At 42.7% G+C, this 15842-nt stretch overlaps 1 protein-coding gene and 1 long non-coding RNA gene across 4 annotated transcripts in view; one reads left to right on the top strand and one right to left on the bottom strand.

Moving 5' to 3' along the window:
- The window catches only part of PAX3 (paired box 3), a 201474-nt gene that overhangs the window by 144645 nt on the left and 40987 nt on the right, over window positions 1-15842 (top strand). The window lies entirely within an intron of this gene.
- Window positions 1-15842, bottom strand: part of LOC120372305 — a 63643-nt gene that overhangs the window by 41546 nt on the left and 6255 nt on the right. Inside the window, exon 2 of the long non-coding RNA XR_005584843.1 lies at window positions 9063-9178. This is a non-coding gene — a long non-coding RNA (uncharacterized LOC120372305). The remainder of the gene's footprint in view (window positions 1-9062; window positions 9179-15842) is intronic.

The raw sequence follows: 15842 nt of genomic DNA on the forward strand, positions 1-15842 counted from the left end.
TATGGCTTCTTAAATGTCTTTTGAACATTCTGCAGCTTGAACTGGTGCTAGTTGAGTAGATCTTCAAATAATAGAATTGTAGGACTGGATGGGACCTTGAGAGGTGGTCTGCTCCAGTCCCCAGCACTCAAGGCAGGAGTAACTATTATCTAGACTACACCTGACAGGTGATTGTGTAACCTGCTCTTAAAAACCTCCATTGATGGAGATTCCACAACCTCCCTAGGCAATTTATTCCAGTACTTAACTACCGTGACAGTTATGAAGTTTTTCTTAACTTCCACCCTAAACCTTCCATTGCTTCTTGTCCTATCCTCAAAGATAATGAAAACAATTTTTCTCCCTCTTCCTTGTAATAACTTTTTATGTACTTGAAAACTGGTATGTCCCCCCTTAGTCTTCTCTTCTCCAGACTAAACAAACCCATTTTTTTCATTCTTTCCTCATAGGTCATGATTTATAGACCTTTAATAATTTTTGTTGCGCTCCTCTGGACATTCTCCAATTTGTCCACATCCTTCCTGAAATGTGGCTCCCAGAACTGGACACAGTACTCCAGTTGAGGCTGTACCAGCGCTGTGTAGAGCAGAAGAATTACTTCTCCTATCTTCCTTACAACACTCCTGCTAATACATCCCAGAATGGTATTGGCTATTTTTGCAGCAGTGTTATACTGTTGACTCATATTTAGCTTGTGATCCACTATGACCCCCAAATCTCTTTCCACAGTACTCCTTCCTAGGCAGTCATTTCCCATTTTGTATATGTAGAACTGATTGATTGTTCCTTCCTAAGTGAAGTCCTTTGCATTGGTCCTTATTAAATTCATCCTATTTTCTTCAGACCATTGCTCCAGTTTGTCCAGATCATTTTGAATTTTAATTCTATCCTCCAAAGCACTTGCAACTTGATATCATCTACAGACTTTATAAGTGTACTCTCTATGCCATTATCTAAATCACTGATGAACATATTGAACAGAACTGAACCCAGGACCAGTTCCTGTAGGACCTTACTCAATATGTCCTTCTAGCTTGACTGTGAATGACTGATAACTACTCTCTGGAAATGGTTTCCAATCAGTTATGCGCCCACATTATAGTAGCTCCATCTAGGCTATATTTCCCTAGTTTGTTTATGAGGTCATGCAAGACACTATCAAAAGCCTTACCAAAGTCAATATATATCACATCTACCACTTCCCCCTCATCCACAAGGCTTGTTACCCTGTCAAAGAAAGCTCTTAGGTTGTTTTGACACTATTTGTTTTTGACAAATCCATGCTGAGTGTTACTTATCACCTTATTATCTTCTAGGTGTTTGCAAATTGATTGCTTAATTATTTGCTCCATTGTTTTTCCGGATACTGAAGTTAAGGTGGCCTCTGCAGCGTGTATAGGATAGACTGGGGTTACACTTTTCTCTGAGCAAAGCTTGTACTCCACCATGTCTTCCAGTGAAGTTTGCAACTACATCTAATGTGCAAGCAGCCATCTCTTTGGGGTCCAATTTACAAATATTTAACTCTTCTAATATGTGGGTTGTCATGGATGCAGCCGATGTGTCTTCTATAACCTGAACATCTGGAAATGCATCTAGCGGCCTACCACTGACATCAAAATAACATTTGTAATGACTCAATGCTAGTCACACATTTGCAATGGTACATTCACCAGCCATGTATGCACATTTTTTGAATGGGGTGAGAGAGTTCTTCATTTTTTCAGCTGCTAAATCTTTTACTGTTGCACCACATGCTTCTAACCAGTTAGCTGAGTTTGCTGCGGGAAGATAGTGAGCATTTTCCTATCTTGTTCAGAACCAGTGTCCAACTTCAGGGTTAGCAAGTGACAATGTACTTAATATTGGCCTACAGTCTGTAGCATGTGGTATCTCTTGTTTTAAATAGAAAGTATGATGCAACAGCCATGTTCACATAAACTGTTTTGTGTCTCCAGCATTCTTAGCAGCCTCATTAAGTACTTCTAAAATTGGCTTTGACAGTGACTGACTTATATGGCTTTCTGCATGTGGATGCAGTCCAGGGGCTTGGTGTTTTTGCAGCTTTTTCACATAGTTTGTTAGCATTGGCTTTGTTGATTGATCTGACAAACGAAGCTCCTCCAGTTTTACCAATTGTAGCAGTAGAAAGCTAACCTTCTTAAGCTTTTTGTTGCAAGAAGTGGACTTGTAGCCATCTTTTGTAACTTCAATAAATGGAAAAAAGTTTGGCCAACAAACATCGGGAACTGCCCTTAGGTTGTGGAGATACTGTTTCTTTAATAGGTAGCTGTATTTGTGCCTTGGGCTGTTCGAATATAGATACACCACTTGAACCTTCAGATGACAAGTTTGTATATTCTTGGTTCTTGGTATGTTCTTCATCTTGGTTAGTTAGACCACTGGGGGTCGGGGGGGGGGATGGGGAAATTTAGGAGAGGGTGTAGAGAAATCCTGGCAGGAAAGGTTCATCCAGCTTCACAAGTTGAAGGGCTGGGGTCACTAAAAGTGGAGAGGGACTGAAGAGTGTTGTAGATGGAGGGATGGTATCAGGATCAGTAGAGAGAGTAGGAAAAGACTGAGTGGTCTGCCAGTGGAAAAGATAACTTCAGTGGGAGTGGGGAGGGACCAGAGGAAGCACAGAGTCTGTCTTAGGTGCAGGAAGATTTCAGTGGGAATAGGGAAAGGTCAGAGGAGGACTGGTTATCTCTTGGAGGTAGGGATCAGAGTGGACCAGGGCAGCAGCATGTGCTATTTGGAAGGCTGGCCTCAGTTTGTGCAGAGAGGGTGCACTTATTGGGTTTCAAGACAGGAGGGAAGAATGTATTGTGGTTTTCAAAGGGAAGGAATCACCAGAGCAATTTTAAAGTTAGCAGAAATCATAGTGCTATCTCACATCTAGCTTATTTGAGTACAATATTTATATTGGCCAATCCTATAATCTTACTTAATTGAGGTTCCTGATAAATAAAATGTGAGGATGCAATATGGCCATTGGTATAGAGTCAGCATTTGGCCTGATAATAATCAATAACCATATATATTTATTTGGATGGTTTATCATTTTAAATGCAAGTAGCGTATGCAGTGGTTAATCCATCCAATTGCTCTGTTATCTGCAAACTTTGTATTTTGCAATAGATCTTCTCATCTAAATAACTTATACACATTATACTGCAAAGGAACTTAAGGAAGATTCCCAAAGGGAACCTAAAGAGGCCCAATGGTTAACTTCTTTCCACCTACAGAAAGCTGTTGGATTCACAGCTTTCATGGGTTTTGAGTCAGTTTTGTACCCATCAAGCTATTTTAGCATCATAGCAGTAGCCAGTAGTTTACCATTGGGCTGGCTCCTGCTGCAGCTGAAGTCACTGGGAGTTTTGCTATTGATTTTAGTGGGAGCAAGATTGGTGCCTAAATCATACAAAATTATTAATAATACTTCCTGCATATAACTGCAGCTGATATAAGCCTAACAGTTCTACAAATGCTTGGTATTTTTGTGAATATTACTGGAGCAATTGCTTACAATTATTAAAGCGGTAAGAAACACATGGCTGCATGTCACAGGATATGTTTGGTGACCAACAATTACATGTTGTCTATTCATTGTGTGCGCCAAAATAGCAATAAGAGGTAGAGACACATTGCTATGGATGAGAACACGTTGCACTGCAAAAGCAGTTGTAAAGTGAATGCATAATGCTTGCAAAGGACAGGAGCAGGAATAAGGCACCAAGACTGGCCCTTACTAAACCTGCGGAGTACCTTTATGTGTAACGTTTGCTCCCCCCATGCATCCCTGCAGCCTCTTATCATTGAGCATGGCAAGGCCCCTGCTCTTAGAATAGTAAGATGGAAGCCACCTGGAAAGCCTTTTCAAGTGCTGTGCTGTGAATAGCTGGCACCTGAGCTAATCTACTCTTTCTTTTTGCAAACTCATGGGATGTGCTGGGATGGGAGCTGAGTGCATATTGATTTTTTTTTAAATTATGATTATTCTGTTTTCTCTTCTATTATGCATTCTGGCTTCTGATTTGAAATATACTCTCTACATCAATGTTTCTCAAACTGGGGTCGCTGCTTGTGTAGGGAAAGCCCCTGGCGGGCCGGGCCGGTTTGTTTACCTGCCCCCTCCGCAGGTCTGGCCGATCGTGGCTCCCACTGGCCGCGGTTCGCTGCTCCAGGCCAATTGGGGTTGCTGGAAGTGGCGGCCAGTAAGTCCCTTGGCCCACGCCGCTTCCAGCAGCCCCCATTGGCCTGCAGCGGTGAACCGCGGCCAGTGGGAGCCACGATCGGCCGGACCTGCGGACGGGGCAGGTAAACAAACCGGCCCAGCCCACCAGGGGCTTTCCCTTCACAAGTGGCGACCCCAGTTTGAGAAACACTGGTCTACATTCACCTGTAAGTACATTCAGTCCTTGCTTCAAGTTAATTTTAGCCATATTATATTCCTGAGTGAAGGTGAAATGTTGGCCTTGTATTTTTCATGTACTTCTTTGATGGGACTCTTAATATACTTTGGGCCAAATTCTGCCTACAGTTATACTTTGTGCAACCCACAGAGTGTAAATCAGGGCAGAACTCAGTTAATTTTACTTGCATTGTTTTAAGCTGGGATAGTCAAAGGAGCCGAAGGGAGTTAAGTATGTAATTACTGTTGAAATTCAGAGGGACCTGGGCACCTAACTCTCTTGGGCTCCTTTATGTATTGTGTCTACACAGGTTGATTTCTATGTTGGTTGTTCACATTATTTTTCTGATGGCCATCCTGGGGTGTTCCTGTTTCAACGTATAGGGCCAAGTGCTGTTCTTCTCAGTCAAAATTTACATGGAAACCACTGGGAATTTTGACTGAGTACGAACTGCAGGATTGGATTCTAGGAGGATTGGTTACAGTTTGACTTGTATGTTACCGTGAGTTTATCCAAATGCAACAGGGCTGGAACATTTTTTTTATTTTGCAGGAACCTTGTTAAAATGGATGTTGTTTATTTCCCCATATTAGTGAAAAGTGGGACCCTGTCATTAACATTCTATTTCATTCCTTTTCCCAGTCATGCAGATTCCTTCCCTTGATTAAAATAATTGTATCTCTGGCATCTTATGCAGCTGCCGGCTTACTATTGAGAATTCTCTGTTTTTCCACATGGGTGTATGGCTTTCTTGCTCACGTTATCTAAGTAGTGAAGGTATTTTGTCCATAGAGACCACCAGCCCAGTGTTTCAGTTCACACAAAGGATGAGTGTGTTTCAGCCCTAGTTTGATTTCCAGTGTCTTGACTTTGTAAGCATAAGAAGTCTGGTTTTTTTTTGTTTTTTTTTAATTCTGTTTCCATTTGCTCAGAGACACTGGACCACATTTGTCATCCCTGGTGGTTTTGGACTGTTAAGTCCTCCTTACATGTCTATTTTAGCTGCTTCTCAGCTGTGTCAATTCAACTTTTCTGCCATGGTAGTTGTCACAGATAAAGTATATTTTTTTTCCTCAGTAATAGTAGGGTGACCATATTTCCCAAAGAGAAAATGGGACCCCACAGCTGCTTACCTGAGGGCCCCTCCCCATGCTGTTCCAGGAAACCCCCTCCCCTGTGCCAAGCTGTTGGCCGGTTGCTGGAACCCTGCGGGGGCCCCACATGCTGGAACCCTGATTCCTTCCCACTCCCCAGCCCTGCTTTCCCCTGCAGGGGGCTGACATCTCTGCTCCCCCACTCCACACTGCACCCCACTTTTTTGACAAAAGTGGGCATTTGTCCTGTTTGCTTTTGCCAATTGATCAAGTCAGCAAGAGCAAACAGGACAAATGCCTCCTTTTGGGGAAAAAAGTCAGGACGGCCGGGACTGGGCTTAAAAAAGGGACTGTCCCGGCCCAAAAGGGATGTATAGTCACCCTAAGTAACAGAGAGAGTCAATTGTACCTTGTCCACTTTCTGATGCAGAGCTTCTAACAGGGCATGGAGGAAGCAAATTTTAGCTTTCTATGAGTCTGTGCCTGGAGGACTCTGCTCATTCAGAAGGCGGCGGTGGGTGGGTGCCAAGCAGCTTGAGGCTGGGAAGAGTCCACTTTAAAGAAGCCTGTTGTCTGGTTTTGCACATGGTAAAGCTTCAACGTGGTTCCCTGAGTTCTCAGGTTACATGTAGAAATGATTTGAGCTATTCTGACATTTATCTTTCCCCTAAGAGGAGTTACTTATTAACATGTCTCACCATTGAGCTGTTAAGACCCACTCCCCTATATATATAAGGCTGCACAAGCTGCAGAATTCTCAGCTCAAACAAGAGTAGAACAAATATGCATTCAACTGAATGGTACTATATCATTTTAAGATCAGGGGGATGAAGCAGGATGCAGAATTCTCAGCTTCACAGTGAGCATCCTTTGTTCAACCTTAGCTTTTCATTCAAAGAAATGTCTTGTGAACAGGGGCAACTCCAGGCCCCAGCACGCCAAGAGTGTGCTCGGGGCGGCATGCCGTGGGGGGCGCTCTGCCGGTCCCGCAGCTCCAGTGGACCTCCTTCGGTGGAGCACGCCTGCGGGAGGTCCACCAGAGCCACGGGACTGGCAGAGCGCCCCCCGCGGCATGCCGCCGTGCTTGGGGCGGCGAAATGTCTAGAGCAGCCCCTGCTTGTGAAGCTCCTGTTAAAGAAAGCCTTAAAGCTGATGACGATTATTAATTCTACAACCTAATGGCAACAATCCATATATTATGTGAAAGCAGCTATGTAAATAATTTTGGGCCCAATCCTGAGCTGTGATCACTGCCTTTTTGTTGCAAGAATGAGACATCATCGAAATAATAACAAACATGAGTATAAGGATAAGCATTAAGAATTATCATAATGAAGTCAGCAACCAGTTCTGAATTCAGTCATTTCTATGACCTTCATAGACTGTCTTGTAGTTTTGCCTACCATAAAACATTCCAAATCTTTTCACAACCATTTTCACTGTTATCTGGGCTACTGGCCCTCTTGTCCAGCTGTGGTAATCAAGAATAAAATCCCTATCAATTTTAACGTGTGTGAGATCGAGCCAATAATAAATTCGTCTTTCTTGTTTCAGAAAATGCAGGCTATTTCATCAGCTTTCTCAACTTTTTATTCATTTTTGAAAACAGATTACCAAATTAAGGCTCATATACATTGTGCCTACTATACATGTCTTAGTTATTGATATCTGTGCATGACTGCGGGCCATATACACCTCTAAAAGCTTCATCTAAAGTTCTTTGGTGAAAAGACTCCCATTTAGAAGTCTGCATTTCCTTATTCCATATCATCAGTCCCCAACTCTTTTCCATTGTCATCAGTCAATTTGCTCTTTTACATTACGCAAATATAGGTATATGTTTCTGTCAGGAAGGGCTATCTCAGGGATGATTTAGGTCTAACTAAAAGACTTGGAATACAAAGACACACTGAAACTACAGGTTCACATCTCAGTAGTTTTTCTTCAGCTTTGCATTGGTACATGGTACTTCAAAAGGTGAAATGTATGAGAATCATGGAGTTTATTTTGTCTGCCCTGCTGGGATGCTCATAGCATGGCAATTTCTGTAACAATATAGGTTTGCACCCAGTTTTTTTAATTAATATCACTCCTCCTCTCAGTCTTGTGCAGGATGGTGTATGCTAATTGCTACCATCAACCCCTGAGGCAGTTGCATTTCAGGAGTGTTGGCTCCTTTGTATATACCATAGTTGGTACAGCATGTTGGCATGCAAGGTAGTATATAAATGTAAAGTATTATTATATCATATATTTGGTTTGTTGGAAATATTCTCTGTATTGGGCACAAAGACTACAATTTGCCTAAGTGGCACTTAAATGTAGAAAACTTTCTGTGTGCCTAACTGAAACAACAGAAATACAAACCTTGCCACATTTGACAGAGAAAAATGAATTCCCATTTGCTAACTCATTCCATCACGTTTGTTTAGTATACTTCAGGATGCAATACTGAGGTGCTGTAGGCAGAGGTGAAAGTAAGCTGGTCCGGTCCGGCATACTGGCAAAAGCCGGTATGCCATGCTGGACCAGACCGGCTTCCCCAGGCTGGTGCTTTAAAGGGCCCAGAGCTCCCTGCAGCAGCTGGAGCCCCGGGTCCTTTAAATCACCTCCCAAGCCCCAGGGCTCCAGCAGCCGGGCTCGGGTGGCGATTTAAAGGACCTGGGACTCCTGCCATTGCCCCAGCCCTTTAAAGCGCCGCCCAAGCCTTGCTGCCGCTACACCGGGACTCAGGCAGCAGGGCTCAGGCGGTGCTTTAAAGGGTCCAGGGCTCCTGCCGCTGCGGGGAGCCCTGGCCCTTTAAAGCGCCACCCAAGCCTGGCTGCCAGAGCCCCGGGGTAGCGGCAGCATGGCTCTGTCGGCGATTTAAAGGGCCTGGTAGTGGTGGTGGCCAGAACCCCGGGCCCTTTAAATCGTCCCTTAGCCCTGGGGCTCCCAGCCGCCTCTTCAGCTGGTAGCTCCTGGGGTGATTTAAAGGCCCCGGGGCTCCCAGCTGCAGCTGGAGGGGGATCTTTAAATCTTTATTTAAAGGCCTTGCCTCTTCCAGTTGAGGCCACGCCTCTTCCGGTTGAGACCATGCCCCAGTGTACCAGTCAGGCCTTTAAGTTACTTTCACCCCTGGCTCTAGGACTCTTCAGAAGATGGAGAGAAACTGTGAATCCTGTACATCTACTAGTGTACATACTATTAAAGCTGAAAAGTTCTAATTGCAGATAAGACCGAGAGGAAGAGGGCATGAAAATAAATTGGTTGGCCAGGAGGCATGGCCATTTATTTAATCACACAAGTGCATATATTCAACATAAGTGTATAGCTTCTGTCTATCTTTCTGTCTATTTAGGTACTTATAATATGGCCCATCTGAGTACCTCACAATCATTAATAGATTTTATCCTCACAAATCGTTGTGTGATATTAGCCCCACAGTATAGATGGAGAACTGAGATACAGGATAGATGTAGCGATTTGTCCAAGGTCATACCTAGGCCTTGTGGCTGAGCTGAAAACTGAATAAGGTCTTTTGAATTCCTTTGTTCAGTAGCTTTCATCTTACCTTCTCAGCCTCCTGCCCAACATCAGTGATTTACAGTTCCTCCATCCTGGATGCCACAAGGCATTATGGGGTGTCAACTTCTTCTAGATCACCTCAGTATTGCATCTTGAAGTACACTAAACAAATGTGATGGAATTAAGATAGATAGCAAACAGGAATGTACTTTTTCTGTCATGTTGTAAGATTTGTATTTCTGCCATCTCACTTCATGGAAGTGAAAGTGACCTTATTTATTATGATTAGGTTTCATTTTCCTGCTCATAACGATTTAGAGGGATACATTTTATGGTGAAATTGTTTTGAAAAAAAAATGTTCTAAGATCTCTTTTGTATTAAATGGTTACTCAAGACAACCACAAAACTCCCAGCCAACTATGATAACATGCATAAGGCAAGGAAACAAAAAGTAACAAATTAAGTAACAAACATTTAAATCAGCATGAGTCTCATTCTCATTTACATTCCATAAATGTACTTTATGCACACTTTATGGCATGTTTACAATGTCAGAGAAGCATAAAGGGACTTAATGTAAATTTAAACGTGGCTCCTTATCCGTGTTTGATCTATAAACAAGTACTTATTCAAGTTATCAGTGCTCGGGAAGGTTTTCTGCAGAGTTCTGTTACAGAGAATAAGACAAGCAGTAGAAGAGCTCCTGAGGGAAGAACAAACAGGATTTAGGAGTGGGAGAGGATGCGTTTATCAGATATTTGTACTACGTATGATAATGGAACAATCTCTTGAATGGAACTCGCCACTGTTCATTAATTATCTTGATTTCGAGAAGGCATTTGATAGTGTCCACCATCCATCTCTCTGGAATATCTTAAAAATATATGGATTCCCTTCGAAAGTGATTAACATCTTCAAAGATATGTATGCCGGCAATAAGTGTTGTGTTCGCCATGAAGGACAGCAGAGCGAGTGTGAGAACAGGAGTTAGACAAGGGTGTGTTATTTCGCCCATTCTATTTCTTGTGGTCATAGATTGGGTGATGCGGAAAGCCACTGAAGATAGGCCAAGAGGGATCGCATGGGGACCCTCTGGTCATATTGAAGACTGTGACTTTGTGGATGACAACGCCCTGATTTCAAGCTCTCAGACGGACCTCCAAGAGAAGACTGATAGAGTAGGTAGAGTAGCAAGGTGCATAGGACTTAATATCCATGCCGGTAAGAGCAAAATAATGAAAGTAAAAACAGCCAGCTCGACAAAGACAGTGTTATGTGACGTAGAATTGGAGGAGGTGAACGACTTCAAATATCTTGGTAGTTACATATCGGCTGATGGCAATATTCAGAAGGAGATATCTACCAGAATCGGTCTTGCAGCAAATGCATTCTATAGACTTCAGAATATTTGGAGGTCAACCATCTTGCAAATGAAAACCAAGGTAGAGATCTACAGGTCGAACGTCCGCTCTGTGTTGCTCTATGCGGCGGAAACATGGAGGACCAACAAGAAGATAGAAAGTCGGCTTTGGGGCTTTGAAGGAAGGTGTCTTAGGCGAATTCTTAACATACATTGGCCGCAGCGTATCACCAATGTTGAAGTGAGCCAATTAACGGGCATCAACAATATAGTGGATGAAGCCAAACAACGAAGATGGAGGTGGCTGGGGCATGTGTTGAGAATGGATGCTGACAGACACCCTCGTATTGCCCTACGATGGACACCACAAGGAAGAAGGAGGAGAGGTAGACCATTGGGGACGTGGCGAAGAACCATTGAAGAGGAAATGAAAGGTATGGGAATGAAGTGGGATGAAATCTGCTGTCTCGCTCAAGAACAAAATGAATGGAGGAGAGTGGTTGGCGCCTTATGCTCCACAGGGAGTGAATAATAATAATAATAAGTCATAAGTAATGTTAAATTATTCAAGGTAAATAACACTTTGCAAGAGACAAGAGAGATACATATTCTGTCTCATAGTACCAGTAAATCCAAAAAGTCTGTAAAATATGCTGGTATAAATCTTACCAGTCTTATATGTTATAATCCTATATATAAACACATGAGACTAGCAAGATTTATACTTGAAGTATACTCTGTGTGTGTGTGTGTGTGTGTGTGTGTGTGATGGAAATATAGGGAAAGAGTTGGTGTATTTATTTACCTTACAGTAGACCATACAACCAAAGTGTTACTTTTTCAACTTTTCTGGAGGAGCTAATAAGGAATTAAAAGTAGATTTGGACGGGAGAATGTTCATAAGTAAAATACAGTATTTTCATTTCAGCCCAATTAATTGTGTTCATCTGCTATTAATTTTCTTGTTGGTTATAATTGTCATTGTTTGAACAAAGGACAAGAACAGCTGTCAGCATCTGTTTACAAAATGCAAAGAAGAGCAAACATAGCAGGGGCATGTATGTGACTAATCAAAGGAGGGGCTGCTCAGTGTGCACTGAGTTCATGCATTTTTTAGAGTAGCTTGACATGGTGCTGCTATCATATAGATATAGAACTGGGCTTCCCAAATCCATTCAGTAGATTTTAAAATTGCCCTTCTGAATACCGTTCTATTTTTTTGTGTGCACTGAACTACAGAGAACTGTGTACTTTAAAATGTATTCCTTTGAAATGAAGCTTGTTTGTTGTTAACATGTACTAAGTTGTATAAATTGCTTCTGTAATATGTCTCAAACTTTCTCTCTTTACTAGCCTGTTTATTATTAAAAGACTATGGCCAAAAATTCCTTGTAGCTTTTTGGGTAAGCGTGGCTGAGATACTCTTTTTACATAATCTGTTCTTCAGATTCTTGGTGTTGCATTTGTAATAAAATATTAGAATTTGTCTTGCTTTAGCTGCCCTCTCCTCCCACTTAGTGCATGTAATACTGACATTTGTAAGATTAGGTGATGTACTTGAATTCTAATAGCTTTTATGAGACTTGTTTGCCCAGAACTAGCTTAACCAGCCCTGGGTTTGTATAGGAGTCCCACCTCAAACACTCAGATGACAGCTATTGGGGAGGGGAGAGGAGAGCAATTAAAGGACTTCAGGAACTAGTGGATACACAAACTTAACAGCATGAAGAACGGAATCTAGAAATGTCTGATGGTGAAACAGACTCATGTTAATTACCATAACAGCGCAAATGGGACCATAATAAATGGAACCACATCATGTATCCTAGGAAAACCTGTATCCTAAGGAATCCTGCATCCCACATGCTGTTTCCTGAGGAAACAGCTTTGGCCTGAAATCCTGCAAGGTGGTGAGAGCCTCCTGAGAGCTGACGAGCACCCTTACCTTCCAGGGAGGCTGTAGCCAGGATCAAGGGTCCATTGTGCTAGGTACTGTACTAACACAAAGGTGGAGGTTCTCCCTGGCCTAGTGGGAGTGCTCAGCACCTTCCAGACTCGGCACTTAGGTAGAAGCTGGTGGGTTTTAAGGAAGTGTCAACAGCCCCCATCTTGCTTGACTTCAGTGGGATTAAATTTAGGTTTTGAGTACAGCTGGTTGGAAAACTGGGCTTTAAAATTTTTGTTGAAAACAAGAATGTTTTCATTTTGGGCAAAATTTTCAGTGAAAAACGTTGACTTTTAATTTTAAAAAAATCCAAAAAGCTGAAACCTGAGAACTTTTCAGCAACTGAAAACCAGTTTGGTTTTGGTTTGGTTTTGTGTTTTGGCTGAAAAATGCCAAAAATCTAAACTTTTTAAAAATTTTGGCCAGAAATTGTTGGTTTTCAGTTTCCTGATGAAAAATCCCAATTTGTGAGGAAACCTGTCTTTCTCTAACGTTTTTAATTTTGTCAAAAATCTAATTTTCCGTCTAGAAAACATTTTGACAGGAAATTGTCAACCTCCCCTTGTTTTGAGGGTAATAAATACATTTGGGCAAACTTCTTGCAGCAAACAGTTTATTCAGTGCATTTAGCCTAATGGCAGGTATAACAGTCAGCACGAAGGCTTCAGTGCAGTCTGTACAAACCTGCTTGCAACCTTGGGTATGGACTTGTGTTGCTAGGCTGCGCTGAAGCCCACCCCACCATGTCTTCACTGCTATTTTTAGTGAGACACCTAGATTAGCTGCAGAATCATACCTCTGTGTAGACAGAGCCTCAGGACCACATGCCAAAGTGGCGTCTCTCTCTAGGAGTGTGGGTTAGATCTATCTTGTGTACTATGTGCCATTGGGGTTACTTCAGTACCTGCTCTTTCCTTTTGAACAATGCTGTACTTTTAAGAATTATGTGAAATATTTGGTAAATGCCAAATCCTACCTGCTTTGCCCAATGGGCCTGATTCTTCTCCCACAACAGCAGAAATCATAAGTAACTCCATTGAGGTCGGTGGGGTTACAATCAGGGCTGGATTAATGCAGGGCCTTTAAGGGCTGCAGCTCAGGGCCCTGAGCTAAGGGAGGCCCCAGCGCAGCAGGTCTCAGGCAGGCTGTCCACATGCAGTGGCCCCAAGCCGCTCCTGGAAGTGGCCAGCTGCTGGCACATCTCTGTGGCCCCTGGTGGGGTGGGGGGAGACAGCTCCACCCCAGCACCATCCCCGCAGCTCCCATTGGCCAGGAACGAGCATGGGCAGCGCATGTAGACACGCTGTTTCCCTCCCACCAGGGTTGCACAGAGATATGCCGGCAGCCGGCCGTTTCCGGGAGTGGCGTGGGGCTATGGAAGGCATGCAGGTGGGCAGCCTGCTGGAGCCCTGCTTCACCGTCAGCTGGGAGCCGCCTGTGGTAAGCGCCTCCCAGCCGGAGCCTGCACCTCGCATCCCCTCCTGCACTCCAACCCCCTGCCCCAGGTCAGAATCTCCTCCTGCACCAAATTGCCTCCCAGAGCCTGCACCCTCATCCTCTCCTGTACCCCAACACTCTGCCCCATCCTGGAGCCCCCTCCTGCACCCAAACTCACTCCCAGAAAGAAACTAATAAAACAGCTGTTCTAAGGTAAGAAATAGGCTATTTTGAATTAACTTAACTATATTCTACATGTTTTAAGACTGAAATGTAACCACAGAATGGCTTTATGTTAATTAAAAGGCAAGTTTAGTATGAGGTTAATAGCCTCGATGCCATAATTGTGATCATTTTGTTTTAAATTAGAAAAAGACTTGTATACAGGGGCCCCACAAAATCTAATAGCCCCGGGCCCACAGGGGAGTTAATCCGGCCCTGGTTACAATGGCATAAAACCAACAAGAGGCCTTGTCTATATGGGAAAGTTGCACCAATGTAACTTAAATTAGTTGTTTAAACCAGAGCAAACTGTATGTGGACACACATTTTGGTTTAAAAATGGCTTATTCCAGTTTAGCTTAAACCTGTTCTCAATCAAGTTGGGGTAGGGTTTGGGGGTAGGGGAGGCGGGAGAGTCACACTTAAACCATAACAAGAATGTCCACGCAGGGGTTTGTGCCAGTTCAATGAAATCAGTTTAAATTCACACTTGTGGTTAAACCTGGAGTTAAGAGCTTGTTTCTGTTGCCACTTGCACTGGTTTCTTAGGATTTGAACTGGCAAACACTCACGCATGTGAGTAACTTTATGCATATGAGTAGTTCCGTTGAGTTCAGTGGGACTATTCATAAATACGAAGTTACTCCTGGGGTGAATATTTGCACAATCGAGGTTTTAGATTGTAAGCTTTTCAAGGCAGGGATCATGTACAGCACCCAGCTATACAATGAGCCCCCAATTCTGACTGCAGCCTCCTGGTGCTGCTGCAGTATAAATAATAATAAATAATAATAATGCACAATGCTGATTTACACCAGTGAAAGCGAGAGCAGGATCAAGCCCTAAGTCATGTTTCACCCGATGGTTTCATATTACTTGTTCCAACAAAGCAAGTCTCATTTTTGGAATGGGAGGAGAAGTTGTTCAGTTATGGCATTTGTTGTATCCCCTTCCTTTCCCTTTTAAAATTATTCATCCTTTCAGTGCACAGTGGAGAATTAGCCATTTGATTCTCAGCACTGGCAATGCTGTCTTTGATGATATTTAAAGTGGAATGTGTTCCCTTTTGATGCTCTGTGGTTTTGAATGAAGTACATGCAAGCAGTTTAATGGTGCAGAACACTTAGACAGTGGCCTTGTTTGCCTTTGCATATTATTTCATCATTTTAAAAAAATATTATAGAAATTATTTTTAAAAAGAAGAGAATATGAATTGTCTATTGTTTGCTTGGTGAAATTGTTTTCACAGTGTTGTCATTCTCTTCTGTTGAATAGCTATGAGCTGTCACATTTTTTGTAAGTTATAACTGCATCAAGCTGTGCTGACAAAATGTCCCGGCATACTGTTAATATGCATTGTCATTTTAAGCATGAAACAGTTTAGCTAATGATTTATCTCTTATAATGCAGCACTTGGGGCAGCTGTATGATTTGTCTCTTTAGCAAGTCAAGTAATTTTTTAACAAAATGTTAAGCACAGATGGGCCATAAGCTGTCAGTTAACCATTATTGTGCATGCATCTGCTTGCCTTCAATGCACTGTTTTATGTATTCAGCCACTTACTTAGCTGCAGCTCTCTGAAAAGCGGAACCTACTCTGATTGGCAAATAAAATGTTCATTTGTCTCTTCTTCCTATTGTTTTGTTTTGGTAACACATGTCAGCAGCTCAATTACCCAGTTCATTAACAGCTCCCAATGGACATGATGGCCAACCCATGATAAGGAGGGTGATTGTGGCACATATGGTCAATAATAGCCTGTCTCTTGGCAATTGTAAATAAAAGTCACTGTTGGCCCTTTCCCTTTACTACAGCTACTGTTTTCCTTTTCACCTTGGTCTATTGAGCTCATTGATCGTG

Source organism: Mauremys reevesii, linkage group 9 (genome assembly GCF_016161935.1).
Source record: "Mauremys reevesii isolate NIE-2019 linkage group 9, ASM1616193v1, whole genome shotgun sequence".
Classification (NCBI taxonomy): domain Eukaryota; kingdom Metazoa; phylum Chordata; order Testudines; family Geoemydidae; genus Mauremys; species Mauremys reevesii.